The sequence below is a fragment of the Mus caroli genome, unplaced genomic scaffold (assembly GCF_978045245.1).
Source record: "Mus caroli unplaced genomic scaffold, Mus_caroli_1 scaffold_6, whole genome shotgun sequence".
In the NCBI taxonomy this organism is placed as follows: Eukaryota; Metazoa; Chordata; class Mammalia; order Rodentia; family Muridae; genus Mus; species Mus caroli.
This window is the reverse complement of record NW_028227261.1, coordinates 73,080,001-73,095,884: the sequence shown is the minus strand read 5'-3', so window position 1 is coordinate 73,095,884 and position 15,884 is coordinate 73,080,001. Positions and strand designations below refer to the sequence as shown.

At 40.3% G+C, this 15,884-nt stretch overlaps 1 protein-coding gene across 4 annotated transcripts in view; it reads right to left on the bottom strand.

The window, feature by feature from the left end:
- Nfib (nuclear factor I B) overlaps positions 1 to 15,884 on the bottom strand; it is a 215,511-nt gene that overhangs the window by 191,852 nt on the left and 7,775 nt on the right. The window lies entirely within an intron of this gene.

Sequence of the window (15,884 nt, the reverse complement as noted above, 5' to 3'; positions counted from 1 at the left end):
TACTTGCTATTAGGTAACAATGGCTATGTTCACTGTTGTTTCCAATTCCTTTTATGTCAGCAATTTTCTTATAACCTAAATTAAAGGGACTTAGGAATAATGAATAATAGCAATGTATATTGGATTCTAATAAGAAATGTTACTGGTATCCAGCATGTCTTTATGGTCCTAGGGAAGGCTGTGCTTGTAAGTTACCTACAGATGCTGGCATGAGGACAGTAACCTTCTGTAGTTCTCTGCCATGCACAGGAGGGATGAAGTCTTCAGAAATCACACAGCAACCATACTATCTGCCAAAATTCTCGCCATAATAAACTGCGAACTTCAGAGTTTTTTTTTCTTCTCACTTTATTAACTGTCCTCAAATTCATATTCTACCCCCCACAAAGGGGATACTTCATCTTCTAGGCTCCTCAGAGAAAGGTCGGGAGCACTCTCCTACAGAATAAATATTGAAGATGGACTATATGTCCACATTGTGTGAGCTGGTTAGTATCAGAGTATACTCATAATGATTTTTAGATTTGGGATGAGTTGTCTGTCTGTTGGCTTGTTTGTTTTTTAAGATAGTTTCACTCTGTAGCCCTGGCTGGCTGGAACTCACAGACAGCCACCTGTCTCAGCCTCCTGAGAGCTGGGTTTGCACTACACCCAGCTGATGGTAAATGCCTTATCAAGTACCTGCAGTGTGAGAGGCGTGGTGCTAAGCACTTTACAGGCATTTTCTGATTTGATCTCAGAACTGCCGAGTAGACCAGCAATACCACTCCAGAGCTCAGGAAACCAAAGCTTAGCGAATAAAACTAATGGACCCAACCACATGGTGAACAATAGAAACCATTCAGACCCATAGCGTGATCAAGAACACGCTCAGTGACTGGCATGGGCACACCATATGGTTTCATTTTGCTCATTCTGAAAACTTATAGTATGTATACGTAGAATGACAGTTTGAAACACTGACCAATCAATAGATAGAAGAAAATAAAGGCAGCAAATCCCGGTATACAATTTACCCAATTTGAAGGTTCTCCCTTGCACCACCTCAGTAACCACATCTAATTCTCCTGTTATTCTATACACAGTCTAAATGTACATGCATTTGCTCGTTAAATAAATGCTGCTGCTTCCTGGGACGCTCCCACATCATGGCCATGGCTTTGCCTTTCACTCTTATCCAACTTTATTCATGCATTTATCTATCTACAACTGTGCCTGAGAAACATACCTTAAAACTTGTTTCATGACCATCAAGCTAGAAATGAGCTTTTTGGAACAATGTGTATTTAACATGTATTTTTTTTTTTTAACCATGCCTGCCTCCTCTTCAGTCCAGTGTTCGCCATACTCCAGGGGACAAGATAACATGTGAAACGTGAACTCCAGAGCCATCTTTCCCATACTAAAAAAGACTCTTACCTTAAAATATCCATTGAAGGGTCCTTTGACATTGAACCTAGTGTTTCGTTTTCTAAAGAGTGAACTGAGACAGAAGCCTTAGAAGCATTTCTTAAATAAGAGCAGTTATATGATGTTTGTTTTAAACTTTAAAAAAAAAATTATAACTGAGATAAAAGATGTGCATGGCCCAGAGGGAACGGAGAGAGTGACTATCAAACTAGTCTGAAAGTCGCCGGGATCCAGAAGCAACCTGCACACCAACTCCTCAAGACAGCTCCTATTTTTTCTTAAAATATGAAACTCTCAACTTATTTTTTTTCTTAAACCAATTTCAAACACTTATCCAAATACATCAAGCCATATCTTGCTGGAAGCTTAACCGTAACGATGCATTATTAGTAGATTCTTTTCTGTTTCCCGACTGTTAGCATATCCGTGATATTAGCCTGTAACTTTAAGGGAGTGTTTGCCAACCACTGAGAATGGAAAGGCAGCTTCCCCTGAAAAACATGGCTGTGGCCTGACTTCCTTACAGCACTTCCTACGAAGAGACAGTGGAGAGAAAACAGAAGACCCTTGAGTCAATTTATTTCACGAAAGTGAAAATGAGAACAGGCGATGTGTTGCGACTTTTGTCTGTGTTTCTTTTAAAAAGTGTGGCTGGTGTTTTCATAAACTCATACTTCTTATTAGCTATGCTTATTCTGCCTCTGTAGCAGTCAGACTAACATAAACAACCAAAGAGGCTTGGGTCTCTTAGGCACAATATTCCGAACTGTAATCTCTTGAGACCTCCCCACACACACCCCGCCCCTCTGCACTAAAATATCCTACCAAATAAAGGCTACTTTAAGAGTAACCTTTTTTTATTTTTAAGTATAGACTGACCTAAACCATCTGCTTATTGGACTTTGAACTAACCACATAGAAATGTTACATAATACTCAATAATAAATAAAACATATTAAAACTCCAATTTAGCAAGGGTATCAACTCTTTAAGAGCTGGTTATCATGGTGGAGACTGCCCTGCCCCTTGGCCAAACTAACCAGAGGCCAAATTCCGAAGATGCCAGAGCTAAGAGGTCTTAGAGAAGTCCTCTAGAAACTGAGTCCCCAAGAGACAAAGTCCCCCAGAGACATGACAGAAGTAGTCACTAACTGCTTTCTCTTTCATTTCAGCTGCATCGTTGTGTGGCCCAGAATGAAATCTGCCAGTAAACAAAGAAATACAAGAAAGTAATTGCACTGCCAGGTCACTAAATAATTTAGCACCTAATTTTTCCTTGCTATAGTACAAAGGCCTTATGCTCAGAAAGTTGCAGTTTAAAGTACACTATGTAAAATCACATCCATATGCAAACATATCTCCTCCCATATGCATCTTAAAAAAAATAACAAACAGGAAAATAATTTATCCTCGGTCCCTAGAAAACAAAAACTGAAATTAAAAGAAAGAAGGAAGAAAACCTAAATTGTCTATTTTCGTTCCTTCTAAAAGGATTAAATAACAGAATTCTAAATGGTTTGTTTGCACTTTCCATGCAATATGTAGATTAACCATGAAATTCTGTTTGGGACACTTTGACATCTGTTTTCAGTGCGTTACGATGAAATCTGGGGACTTGATACATACATTTGCTGTAATAGAACTGTCACTAATCCGTGTTTTCCAAAATATTGCCCATAACTATTACTATTCAGTAGTCTCATTTGCATGATCTAATACTGTTGCTACATCGTGCTTTTCCCTGACAATGTGGTAGCTGGTCCCAGGCACGTGACAGAAAATGGTTGTACCCCACTCAGTAATCACAGGCTTTCCACACTCCTCTGCACAGGCGATGCAATCTGTCCTATGATGGACCAATACTTCATCCTTCCTGAGATTCATTTCCTGGAACTGGAGCACCAAAGATGAATTCACATCCCAAGTGTGAAACACTAGAGGACAGTAAGGAAGTCTACACTGAGGAGAAAGCCCTGCCTCATGGGGCTTGTACCACAAAAGACATAAACGTAATCCTAACTCAGGAGCCCTTTCAACAAAACCGTAATGATGTTCTTTGAACAGTGAATGAAAGATAAATCTGTCACTAGCACCATTCCCTTGAACTACAGGAGCAGATCGGACCAGACTTTAAAACTGAGTCTGCTTCAGGCTCTCAAGGACTGACCAGAGGTTGTACCATTGACAGATACCATAACCACAACTTACAAGGCATTAATAGCTGCATAAAGGTTTCTGTTCACATTACATGTATGTCTCATACATCTACCACACATGGATCTCAGAAAAAAAAATCCAATTCTAAGAATACAAACACGGTATTCAGTAAACCATGAAGAAAACTTGCAAGTTGCTAAAAATATTTTTCTACCTACTCTCATTCTAAATGAATTCCAGATTTTATCAGTATTTGGAACTGTGTTCATATTGCTAGAATCTAATACAATTTCATTTTGTCCTCCCATGAACTCATCTTAAATCTGAAATATGTTCCTCCATACACATGTTTTATATTATACGAATGTTGGATACAAAAAGCAGATTAACTGTGAGCCCTAATGCTGTGTTTGTTAGTACTGAGAAGTCATTCCAACTGTTCCAAACGGGATTAATGCCGTATAACAAGTCTATTTAATTATTGTAAGACCAGTGATCCTCATATTACTATAAGCTGCTTTTCCCTTATTTGGAGACTATAAATGGAACCGAAATTGCACATGATAACTACAGGTCATACCCTGCAACATGATGCTTGACGTGGTAAGAATAAAAGAGACACTGCAGCAACTCTGAGAAGCTACAGAACACAGCCAGTGTTTAGGATCCATGTGGATGTTCTCATTGTAGCATCTCATTAACTTCCATTAGAAGTGTACACAAAGCTCTTCAAGAGCATTGGGAAGACGCAGTAACAAATGTTACAAATGTTATCAGCAGCAATCCAATTTGAGTGTTGAAAACTCGAGGATACACTGTGTTCTAGGAACTCACTTTTATAGATCTCTCTGTATCCTGTGAACAGCAACTGAATGCCAGTCTCTTCTCAAAAAGAAAAGGCACAGCACAGATCATTAGCACTTCTGGACCGGAATCTAAACAAGCTGATCAATGTTCTGATGTGCCCACCCTAGTTACCCTTTAACTACTAGCCAAGTGTGGAACAACTTCTCCTTCTGACCCCTGACTAGAGCCATTAGGTCTCTGATAAACACCATGGTCAAGCCCTTCACGTAGGAATATGTTTCTTCTGCACATACCATCAGCCTAACATATAATTTAAGATACTTCTCTCTTAATCTCCACAGTTTCCAAACTGCTCTGCTAAGTGAGTGAGAGGAACAGTCCACTGGCCACAGAGAGCAGGATCATCCCATTGCCCAGGAATCTGGCACACCAATTTAGCTCCAGGCCCATAGGGAGCCAACCAACCAGAGTCACTGAAGTCAAACGCTGATCCCTCATGGTGGGGAGAAGCCAATGTTTTAACCATTTCTCCTTTGACTTCCAGTTGCTCTTAGTAAAAGTGAAATTGCTCTAAGCAATAAATACTATCTTCTTCCCTCTAGAGGTCATTTAATTAATTTTCAGAAAGCCACAAAAAGGAGGAGTAGGAAGGCTGACTTGAAGAGTCAGCCGGCAATAGAATCAAAACAATCCACGTAAGCAATTAAACTGTCTGAGGCTCTGACCCAACTAAGGGTCACGAGACCTTTCTGACTGAGAGTCTCAAGACCAGCAGCTCGCTCATTTTAACTAGCCGTTCAGCCTTGTCATATCCACACTTCTGTCCAACCCAATCTACAATGTAAACGAAGCTCTTCCAAGTGTGGGTGACTTCATCTTGATACACAGGAAATGTCCACGTTCCACAGCAGGGTAACAAGTTCACTCCAAGTTTTGACTAGCACACTCTTTATCAAACATGTGTCAAGCTTTTGATTCCGGAAGTCACAAATAAAATGATTTTACTCCTTTCCCTAAAATATTCCTAGATGCATTAAGGAAACTCAAGAAAATCTGAGGACTCCTGAAATGATACAGTAATTTAAGTGTATTTCAAAACCTTATAGGATCAGCTAACTGTACATGCCTACCTTCAAAGTTCTTACTAGCAAGGACCCATACACCGGCGTATTGCTGGAACATCGCTTCCCCCATCCCCTCTCTTTAGGATGTTTTATTTTTGCTGGAGATGGCTACTAACACAGTGATGAGTACTTGTTTAAATATTCACATATTCCTTCCCTCCATGCTCAGGTAGTCTATACACTATATTCCTTCATATATACTAATAATGGCTATTATTAAATGAGTGCTTTACTTACATGATTACACAAATCCTAAAATAGTCATTAGAAATCCTATTTTATCAAAGAGAAAAATCAAAAGACTTGACCAAAGTCACAAAGCTCATAAAGGCACGAGCAGAACTGTGTTAATCATGGGCATGTCCTTTGTTTAAGAGACTGAATGTTTGTATCATGCTTCGCAGTTGGTGTCACCTTGACAGAGTCACCTGAGAAGAGGAAACCTCAACTGGAGACAATCTCTATCACATTGGTCTGCACATGTCTGTGAAGCATTTTCTTGACTGTTAACTGATTATTAGAGAGCCCAGTCCACTCTGTGCAGCACCATCCCTATGCAGGTGGGACTGGGCTAGATAAGAAAGCTGAGTGAGCAGAAGTCAGAAGAGAAGCAAGCCAGTTAGTAGCATCCCTCCGTTTGTTCCTGCTTTAGTCCCTGAGGGGTTCCTGCCCTTGATTGATGACCTTCAGTGCTGAAATGTTACCTGGAAACAGAAGGTGAGATGAACCCTTTCCTCCCCTTGGCTTGGTCATGGGATCTCATCACAGCAACAGAAAACAAACCAGTACAGTTTGTGTGTCCCCAAAACTCCTGTTTAAACCCTAACCCTGAAGACGATGGCATTAAGAAACACATTTGGTATCAAGTTAATTCAGGAGGGTGGACCCCTCACAAATGAAATTAGTGGGTTGAAGAGATATCCCAGTGGGTTTTCTGACAAGACACTGGAGGAGAGGATCGGCGATCCGGAAAGTGGCTTTCCCTGGACACTGACCCTGGACTAACTACCTCCAGAACTGTGAGAATGAAGCAGTTTGTAGTCTGTATGCCAGTCTGTCTGCCACTTCATTATAGGAGTCCTAATGAAGACACTTCCTTACAAATCCTAAGAAAGTAGATCTTCTGAACTGCAGAAGAAATCCAAAATTCAAAGAATGACAGATTTTCGTCTATAGATTAATCACTAACCTACAATTTTGAGTAACTGGAAGATAACTCCCTCCTCAATCCATAAGTCATCCATCCACTCAATTCCTGCCAAGCAGGAATTTCTTTCTTCCTTTCTTTCCCCCTAGCTTCTCTTCTTGAAACCCAAACACACATGTGCACATGTGGGTACCCCAGCACCCACTAATTATCCATGGGCCAGAAACTGAACCTCTGCAACTCAACAGCTGAGGTCACTTTAGCAATCTCTAAAGATCTGAGGAATACGTCTGGGAGAACATCACAGATGTTTTTTTAAATCCTTCACACCTCAACTCCGCTGGCACGTGACCCACGAGCTCAATATCCACTCACTCCAGGTGTGCATTACCTGTGGGATGCCCGTGAATGAACAGAAAGGCCTGTGGGCTCATTCCCCCCTCTGACAGGCTTCTATAAGAGGGAATCTGGGACAGTGATCAGGTGAGGTCCTGGCCCTCTGAATACTAAGATGCATTATCAACAGGGTTAACGTTTAAAACCATTCAAATTCCTTGATGTCTGAACATCCCTACAAGAAGACAGTTTAATACAACCACTAAAGGATTTTCTTTTTAAAGAAAGTTTCTCACCCACTATTTGTAGAAAACAATTTTTTTAACAAGAACCCACAATGCTAGTGTTTTCCCCAGGGCCTCACTACCACACTGGATCGTATCTGTTGGTGCAAACAGTGTGCAGCACAGGAGAAAACTGCACACTCTTAACTTAAACTTCCTTCTTTCCTGTAATAATTTAAAAATAAAATGTAACGGTTTGCATTTTAAACACTTAATCTGGGAAATATAGGAAAAATCACGAACTATAACATCATATTTGGCAACGAAAAGATTAGTAGGATAAAAATATCTGTGTTTTTTTTAACGTTTTAGAAGACATTTCCAATATTTTTAAAATAAAATTACTTCACTGCCTTGAATGGGAACCAAGGTAAAATTTGCCATTTTGAACATGGGGTTTTTATGAGAAAAACAATTTTATGCTCATTAAGGTAAACAATTAAACTTATATACTGCCAAAAGCCCCCTCAGAAATAAAATCTTCACATTCACTTCTACGGGTCACTAACTATGTCATGAAACTTAACCATTTACCTCAGTAAGAAAAGGTTTCCCTTAAAACTCTAACATGTTGTGGAAGATAGTCCACCCACTTTAAAGTGCTCACTTCTAATCTTTCCAGTGTCGGACAATGATAGTGCCAAGTCTCGGTTAGTTGTTCTAATGTTAGTGACCGAGTAACCGTGCGCATAACTAAATATGTCGCTTGAACCTATACAATGACAATAAAGTGCTCTTACTGTAACAGCTAAAAGTGTTGGAAAAATAATTATTAAGGAAGCCATAAACGGAAGGGACTAAGAAGTAAGGCTCAGAGGAATGGGGGAAGGGCACTGTGGCAAGGCAACACAAAACACACAAGTTGGAAACCCACAAAGAATTGATTCAAATCCCTCCAGATTCCAGAACACAATCCCCCACCTCCACCATAGCCGGCAAAGCAGCAAATTTGTCCCCATCACTGTCAGCAAACAAAGGAAAGTCACTTCTGCAGCCAGACCATGTCAAACAGAAGATGTAGCTACTGCAGAGGGACGCCTTGAATCCACTGGTGTGTAAAGTATGGGCTGGGGCCTGTTTGTCAGCTATTACCATAAAAGAATAAGAGGAAACAGTGACATTACTGCACAATAGAAAGGTCAAACAGCTTGCAGCCATTTCATGACCCAGACAAGTCAAGGTCAAGGGATTCAGGTAGCAACTTAGCCAGGGCATAAGTTACAGCCCAAATGAATTGTTTTAACACATCAGCTTTGGTCAATTAAACCTAACAAGGCAAGTTGCATCCCGTAGCAGGGTTCCTGACACCAAGGCCAGAAGCTGAGACCAACCTCATAAAACAAGGCTTTTAACATAGCATAGCAAATTTAGGCTAATCCATCCAGAAACTGCAGATGTCAGAAGAATAAAATACAAGTTGTCCTAAGCAAGAACATTTTTCACACTTTAGAATTCACTAATAGATGGGTACAGCCTTCATACCCGCATTCCTACAAACACTAGTAGAGTCTGCAACTTATACGAATTACCAAATACCCTCTATTTCAAGTAACTTTGTTAACATCTCTATGCCTGGTCAGGTTTATTTTCCCTACTCTCAAGCGACTACTGTTAAAACTATTCCATGTTTGTCTGCATTTTTCCAATATAAATATACAAAATCAAGCTTTTCAAAAAAAAAAACTACTTTCCTTCCAAATCAGAGTTTATATTGCTTAAAAGTAATTAGTACCTGTTAAATACTTTTTTTAGTTTTACATATTTGAATTTATATAATAGTAAATATGTCTGTGTATTTTTAAAAAACAGTGCTTAGAACTTATTCAATTCTCTCCTTTGAGAAATACTTGAAGGTGACTATAACTTTAAAACTGCATGAACTTAGCATTTACGACATTGTTCAAAGGCAGCTCCTTTTTCACTTTGTACTTGTTTGAACAAATTCTGTTTTCTGATTGTGCTGTATCAGTAACTTAATGCATGCTCTGAAGTGCCTTAAAATGGGATTCTGAAACTACCCAACCTCCAGGCAACTTTTCAGCTCATAAAATTACTTCATCCATCACTCCATATTCCCAATTATATAGTCTTTATTCAAAGTTCTTTCATTTGTCTGTGATTCATCAACAGTGCCCTGCTTAAACTATCATCACGACCAGAGAGACTGTGTGTCTAAGTGGTTTATTATAAACAATGTATTGATGCACATGAATGGCTGGCTGCCCCCCTAATAGAAGACTGTTTTGCTTAAATTATAAGAATTTTATTTTTTTTAATGTGTAGCCCTCAACTCAGCCTCAAGGTCTCTCCACCTCAATGGTTAATTGGTAGCCATTTATCCCAATTTTCTGAATAACGTAGCAGCCAACAAGCCCCACCATTCAGGTGTTATTAGTCTCACGTCCTGTAACTTCCAGGTAATACAAGCTAATCCCACAACCTCACTCCCTGCTGTATACACTCAGTTCTCACAAGTTCCCCTACAGTTTGATGATTTGATGTTCTCTAGGCCAAATCCTAAAATTCTGTTAAATTAACCACAGCACATAATTAGAGTTCAAGAACCCAAGAAGTCACTTTTCAATGAGACAAGGTACCACACTGCCACAGAAAAGTGAGCCCAGCAGGAAAAGAAGTACCTCCTGTCATGGTGCTGGGTGTGAGACACGTTTCTGGACCAACATGAGTTTCCAATCCCATAACCATGGGGCCTTGGATTCTTCCTTGGAAGGATGGAAGACAAAAGCTGAAACACTTACTATGAGAGTTACACTGGCTACTCTGCCACAGCATGTGGGCTGACAAACTCCCATAGGGTCATGAGTTCGATTCCCATTACCACTGCACTATAAAATGCTATTCTTCCATAAACTAAAAGAAACTTTACTAGAAGGTACTTTCCTAAAGGAGACTGGCCTTGTTCTGTGGCATCATTTGCAGCTCTTTAGTAGCAATCAGTTTTAGTGCGAGCCTTGTGTGCTGTTCCCATTCCTCATCAGTCTCCTCCAAACATGGCAGTAATGACTCCTTTGAAGATAAGTTTAGTTATCCTGTAGGCCATTGTGATAACAAAAATGAAAACTAAGTTATCTCGGCTACGAGGACTGTAGACTGTAGATTCAGACTCAGAAATAAACACCTTCATCTTCAGGTGCTGTATTCTAACTGTTCAGCGGAGACAGCAAGAAGAATGTCACAAAACAAACAGTAGACTTTTTCATGTTAAGTTAGCAGAATCAAGGCTCATGAGAATAAAGACCCTACTAAGTTGAGTATCTTAGACTGTATTCAAACTGGAGTATCAGATTAAAACTAAGGAAAGTCAATGGATATTAAATCTTTCATTTCCTTTTGGTAATTTGTACTCAAATTCCAAATTTAGGGTAGAAACATCTATGTGCACTTTAAAATCCTATTGAATCCTTCATAAATCTATACTTCTGCATTTGGATGCACTTATGCACACCAGAGGTCTCCAGGCTCACATATGTCACTGGGTTGAACAGGGTGCTGGCCCCTGTAATACCCAACCACCCTCCCTGTCACTACGGAATTCAGTGCCCCCACCCACCCAGATTACTACCATTCCTATGCAATGAACGTAATTTTGATTCTCACTCAAGGGAGACACGGAGTACAAAGTGTGTGACTCCAAACATGTAAAATCTATATAGATATTTTTTTCACTTCAAAATTCATTCTGTTCTCTGCCTCCAACCTTACCAACCTTTGTTGCCTTCAGAAAATAGTGCCTTGCATTGTCTATCTGAATATTTGAAAACACTAATTGTAGCAAATGATGCTCCTATCCCTGTCTCTGCCTCTCCTGTGTTCTCTCTTCCTTCTGCCTTTGAAAAGTGAGACCATGTTAACAACAACGCAGAAGCTTGCCTCGCCATATCAGGACACAGATGCCAACCTTTCCAGCTGGCAGCCAGGGCCTCAGAGTTTAACTCTTGAGTTGTCTGGCAAAGCTATCTTGGGGCAGGGACATCATGGCACAGAGGGTGAACTTCTGGTTCCATTGACTCTGCTTTGTCCTTATCAGTGGGAAAACTGCTAAGTATCTCATCTTACAATATACGTTCTAACAAAGGTCTCATTAAGCCTAGGGGCCAGGCATACCACCAAGGACCCTTCTTTATCTTGTGAATCGTGTATGAAGAAGAATGAAAACAAATGCATACCAGAGTTCAGGAGTTCAGTCTAGGACAGGGTACCAGGATGGGAAAACTTAAAACAGCATTTCCCTAAATCAAAGGGAAATGCATCCAAAGTAGTTCTCCTACACACAAAATTCACGCTCTCTGATGTCACAATGCAAGCCCACCAAATCACCACGCAGAGCAGCCTCATTTAAACACGTTATGAAAGCTTATTTTCCCCCACAATGGGAAATACCTGCAAATGAAGTGAAAATTATTAAAATGTTAAAATGCGCTGTCAACTTGCAAACAATTATCTATTTAAGCTTTTCATAAAGAAATAATTGTTACCCAGAAGGATTCTAAGCTGCGGTAGCTGAAGGAAGAAAATCACTCTCTGCATGTGCGTCCTCACTAATACCATGTGACAAGCAGGAAGGGCTCTGTTTCAAAGACAATAATGATTACAACTTCCCTTCTGAACAAGTCACATGGTTCACAACTTCAAAATACGCCTCAATTATGATATCGTTTAACAATCAAGCAAAAAAAAAAAAAAAAAAAGGTGCTGCACTGTGCCTATGCCATGCATCACAATTAATGCTAAAGGTTCAACAAGGCTAAAGGGTGCTCCCTGTCCAGGGTATAAGCAAGCAACACTGCGGAACTCTGCCATGCTCCAAAAACATATCTAATAAGAGTGGAAAGTGGGATCCAAAGATCACTTAAGCTGACTTGCTTTAAACTCCCATCTGTTAAATTCATAACAGCAGACACTATCTTTAGAGGTCTTTAAGCTTTGTGTGGTGATCTCTCTTTTCTTTAAAAACCCTCCCTGGCTCAGAAAAAGCCTAGTCCTTATTTTCTCCCCACAGCCCTTTACACACACACACACACACACACACACCAGCATCCCTGCATCTTCTGGCTCCAGACAGGACACAGTCTGGCGACTCAAGGCCTCCCATAGGCCACACTTCCTTCTGCGTAGCCCTTTGGGTAGAACTGCTAATCCTTCTTATTAATTAATGAGATAATGGTGGTTAACCAGGAAGCAATATTAATGTTAACTATCTAGGAAACTTGAACTGAGATTACTCTAGCCTTATGGTTGTTGTCTGCCCCCCACCCCCCAAACTTCTCCCAGTATGTGGAATCATGTACGAAGGATTTTCACAAGATCTTGTTGCAGAATTGAATTGAAGGGGTCAGAAGTGACTGATGTATATCAGATTTTAACATGTACTTCCCTTATTAAGGTTTTCTGCTTTTCACGTGTTCACTGTACACATTGCTAACTAGAGAGGGAAGTGAGGGCCTCTCAACAGACTACTAAAAAAACGAGGAGGCTGAGAAACTGAGAGAACTAGAAATTGAATAAGAAATAAATGGGGATGTAAATGAAAGCAACAGCCAGTTATAATGGGTGTTCTCATACATCACCTCACTGAGCATGTGCGTCCTCACACACCTGACATAGCCTCCCCTGTAGTTTACAGGACGGTACGTCCTCGGACGGTGTACTGCACAAGGCTTGCTGGTTTTCATTTTGTTTTCTTTGCTTTGTTTGGATGAATGCAATAACAAAGACAACATGGGGAATAGGTACCACCTGGCCAAGAATCATTGGACATCTTTAACATCTTTGGGAATATGGAGCCCATTTTAGAAAGATTTTTCCTTAATCTGTCCAAATCTTTTTTTTTTTTTTTTAGCCTTTGGGGGAAGAAAAGGGGAAGGGTTTTTTATTAGCCAAGCTTTGCTGCAGCAGACGAGCACGAAGCTTTCATTCAGGGATTGTCAAAAACTTTCCAGTGTGCCCACTGCAATGCGGATGCCAACCAACGAATCAAAGGCATTCAGCAGCTAGACAAAGAGGGTCTGATGCCAACCTCGGTGCCACTGGCAACCATTATTGGCATCAAACACAGTGTCTGCCTTTTTTTTTCCCCCTCGCCTGGCACTTCACAAACAAAATGGCGGTTCTTGTAGCAACGGAACAGCCGAAGCGCAGCCCTCTGAATCAATAGCATCGAATGATTTTTTTTTTATGGACTTAAATACAGCTACTCCCAAATCAGTTACCAAATTTTAGGTAAAATGAAGGCAGATAATTTCATAAATAACTAAATTTCATATAACCATTCGCTAATGTGGAAAAAAAAAAGAATAAAATGGACTGAATTGCGGTCAACCAGGCTATATGAAGGGGAGACACTGAGTAACAAAGACTTTGAGCTTTGAACAAAATATTGCCCTGTGATGTTAAAACCTAATAAACTATGTATCAAAAATGATTTCAAAATATATAAAACCTCCCCCAAACTATATCAGATGCAGATGTAGCATTATAGTTTGTGTCAAAGCTTCAGTAACTCTTTCCACATTTCAGAAAAGATGATGTTGCAGGGAAGGAGAAAGGGTACGTGGGGGTTGAACCAAGAGAGAAGGAGGGAGAAAGAGAAGCAACGGGAAGTTGGTCAACAATGAAAGTTTATTATCCATCCGTCTCTATCTCGTCTTCCATTAGAGACGAAGCATGTGATCTGCAAATAGCCAAGAGGACTATTGACATTTCTAGATCTGGAAATTGTCAATATATTGTAACATCACTCCACACTGCAATGCGGATGCCAACTAACAAATCACAGGCATCCTGAGCTAAACAAAGAGGGTCTGATGCCAATCCTGGTGCCAGTGGCAACCATCTTTGGCATTCTCTCTGTTCTTCCTCCTGTTTTTCTCCCAGTCCCTTTTAAGGGGAGAGGACGGATAAGGGGACGTCATTTTGTTGCTCATTCTGTTATAAATATCTTTCTCTGTGTTAATTCTTCCTTCATGTTTTCCTCTTTTCTTTACCTAATTTCTAAAGAACAGTAAGTCTGATTTCGTGTACTTAGAGGAGAAATAAAAAGTTATGATGTGAGATGAAGCACCCGGGGTGTTTGCAGACTTATCTTTCTTTAATCAGCTACGGTGCGAAATGACAGTCAACTCACAGTTCACAAATAACAAGATATAAATCTTGAAAAAGAGAAAACGAAAAAGCACTGGGCTGTGACTCTTGTAAGAAGTGACCAGATGTTAAGAGGGGATGATGTGAGGGCAGGTGGCAGAGGGGACAGAGGGGACAGGTGACTGAATGTACAGGGAAAATACCAAAACGTTGTTCATACTGTATCAATATTTTATCTGAAAACACAGTCACTAAGACTTGGCTCAAAACATCATGATTGTCATGACCACTGGTGTCATGAAAAAAATATATATGTATGTATGGTTTTATCTATGTCCTTTTTTCCTTTTTTCAGTCTATTTTCCTAAATCCAAAGGACAGTCTCTATTGTCAGTTCAACAAAACAAAGAGATTTGGCTGACTGCCCTGGATAAATCGGCATGTATGTCCACTTCATGGCTAACCATCAAGAGTTAAAGGGGGAATCACTGCACAGATCTTCCCTCCCGACTAGAGTTATATGATCCACTTTGCAAAACTTTTCCTTCTAACCAGAGACTTTCACCACACTTACAACACATAGTCAATCTAACACATGCATGTAGCCCACCTTACAATGTCGACTCTGAGACAGCTGTCAATCAAATTGTCATGTGTTAATAAGTTTCTATTTTAGGACATCAAGGGTGAAAATGTATATCCCCGCCCCCCCTGCCCAGCTCATCATTACTTGAATTTTAGTTCTAAACACAGGGGAATAACAAATGTGGTGTTTTTGTTTGTTAAGAGACACACTTCCAAACGATGATGTCCAACACTGTTATTTAAAATCAAAGAAACTGGAAATGACACTCAAGCAGATCTCCAGAACTCATTCAAGGAAAAATCAAGGCAAAGGGACACACAGTAAGTTCTACGCCAAAGTCTGAGTCATAAGCTTAGTTTTCTTATCTTACTCTTCTGGATGACAATAACGTACCTCAATTTATTAAACCCCACATTTATATAATGAGCACGGATAACTGTCTGCCACCTGGCTGTCTGCAGGCCATCTTCCCTCCCACCAGGCCAAGTTCAGAAATGACCCACCATCTGTGGCAGCCCAAAGTCGAGCCCACGTTCAGTACGGGGCTTTCTTATGTGGACTGTATCCTGACATGCTGATTTGAAGAAAACAAAGTCAAAAGTCTCACCTTCCTACCAAAACCAGCAACAACAAAGAAACACGGCTCATTAACAACGGAAACCTCCCTGGCACCCCCACTGCCTATGCTGCACAGTCCGGGCCACATTTGCAGCACTCTTTATCGAGGACTGTAAACATGGGCCGGCATGCGGTTTCTACATTCTTTGGAGATTTATTTTAAACCAGTGTAACCAGTCTACTTTCTGGTTTGCTCTGTGATGCTCTGTCAAGAAAGCTGTGACTTCTTCTTTGGGAAGCTTTATGAATTTGCATCCAAGTCAACTAATAATAGAGAGTGTTCCCTGGTCACTCTGCGAAAGTATTATCCATTA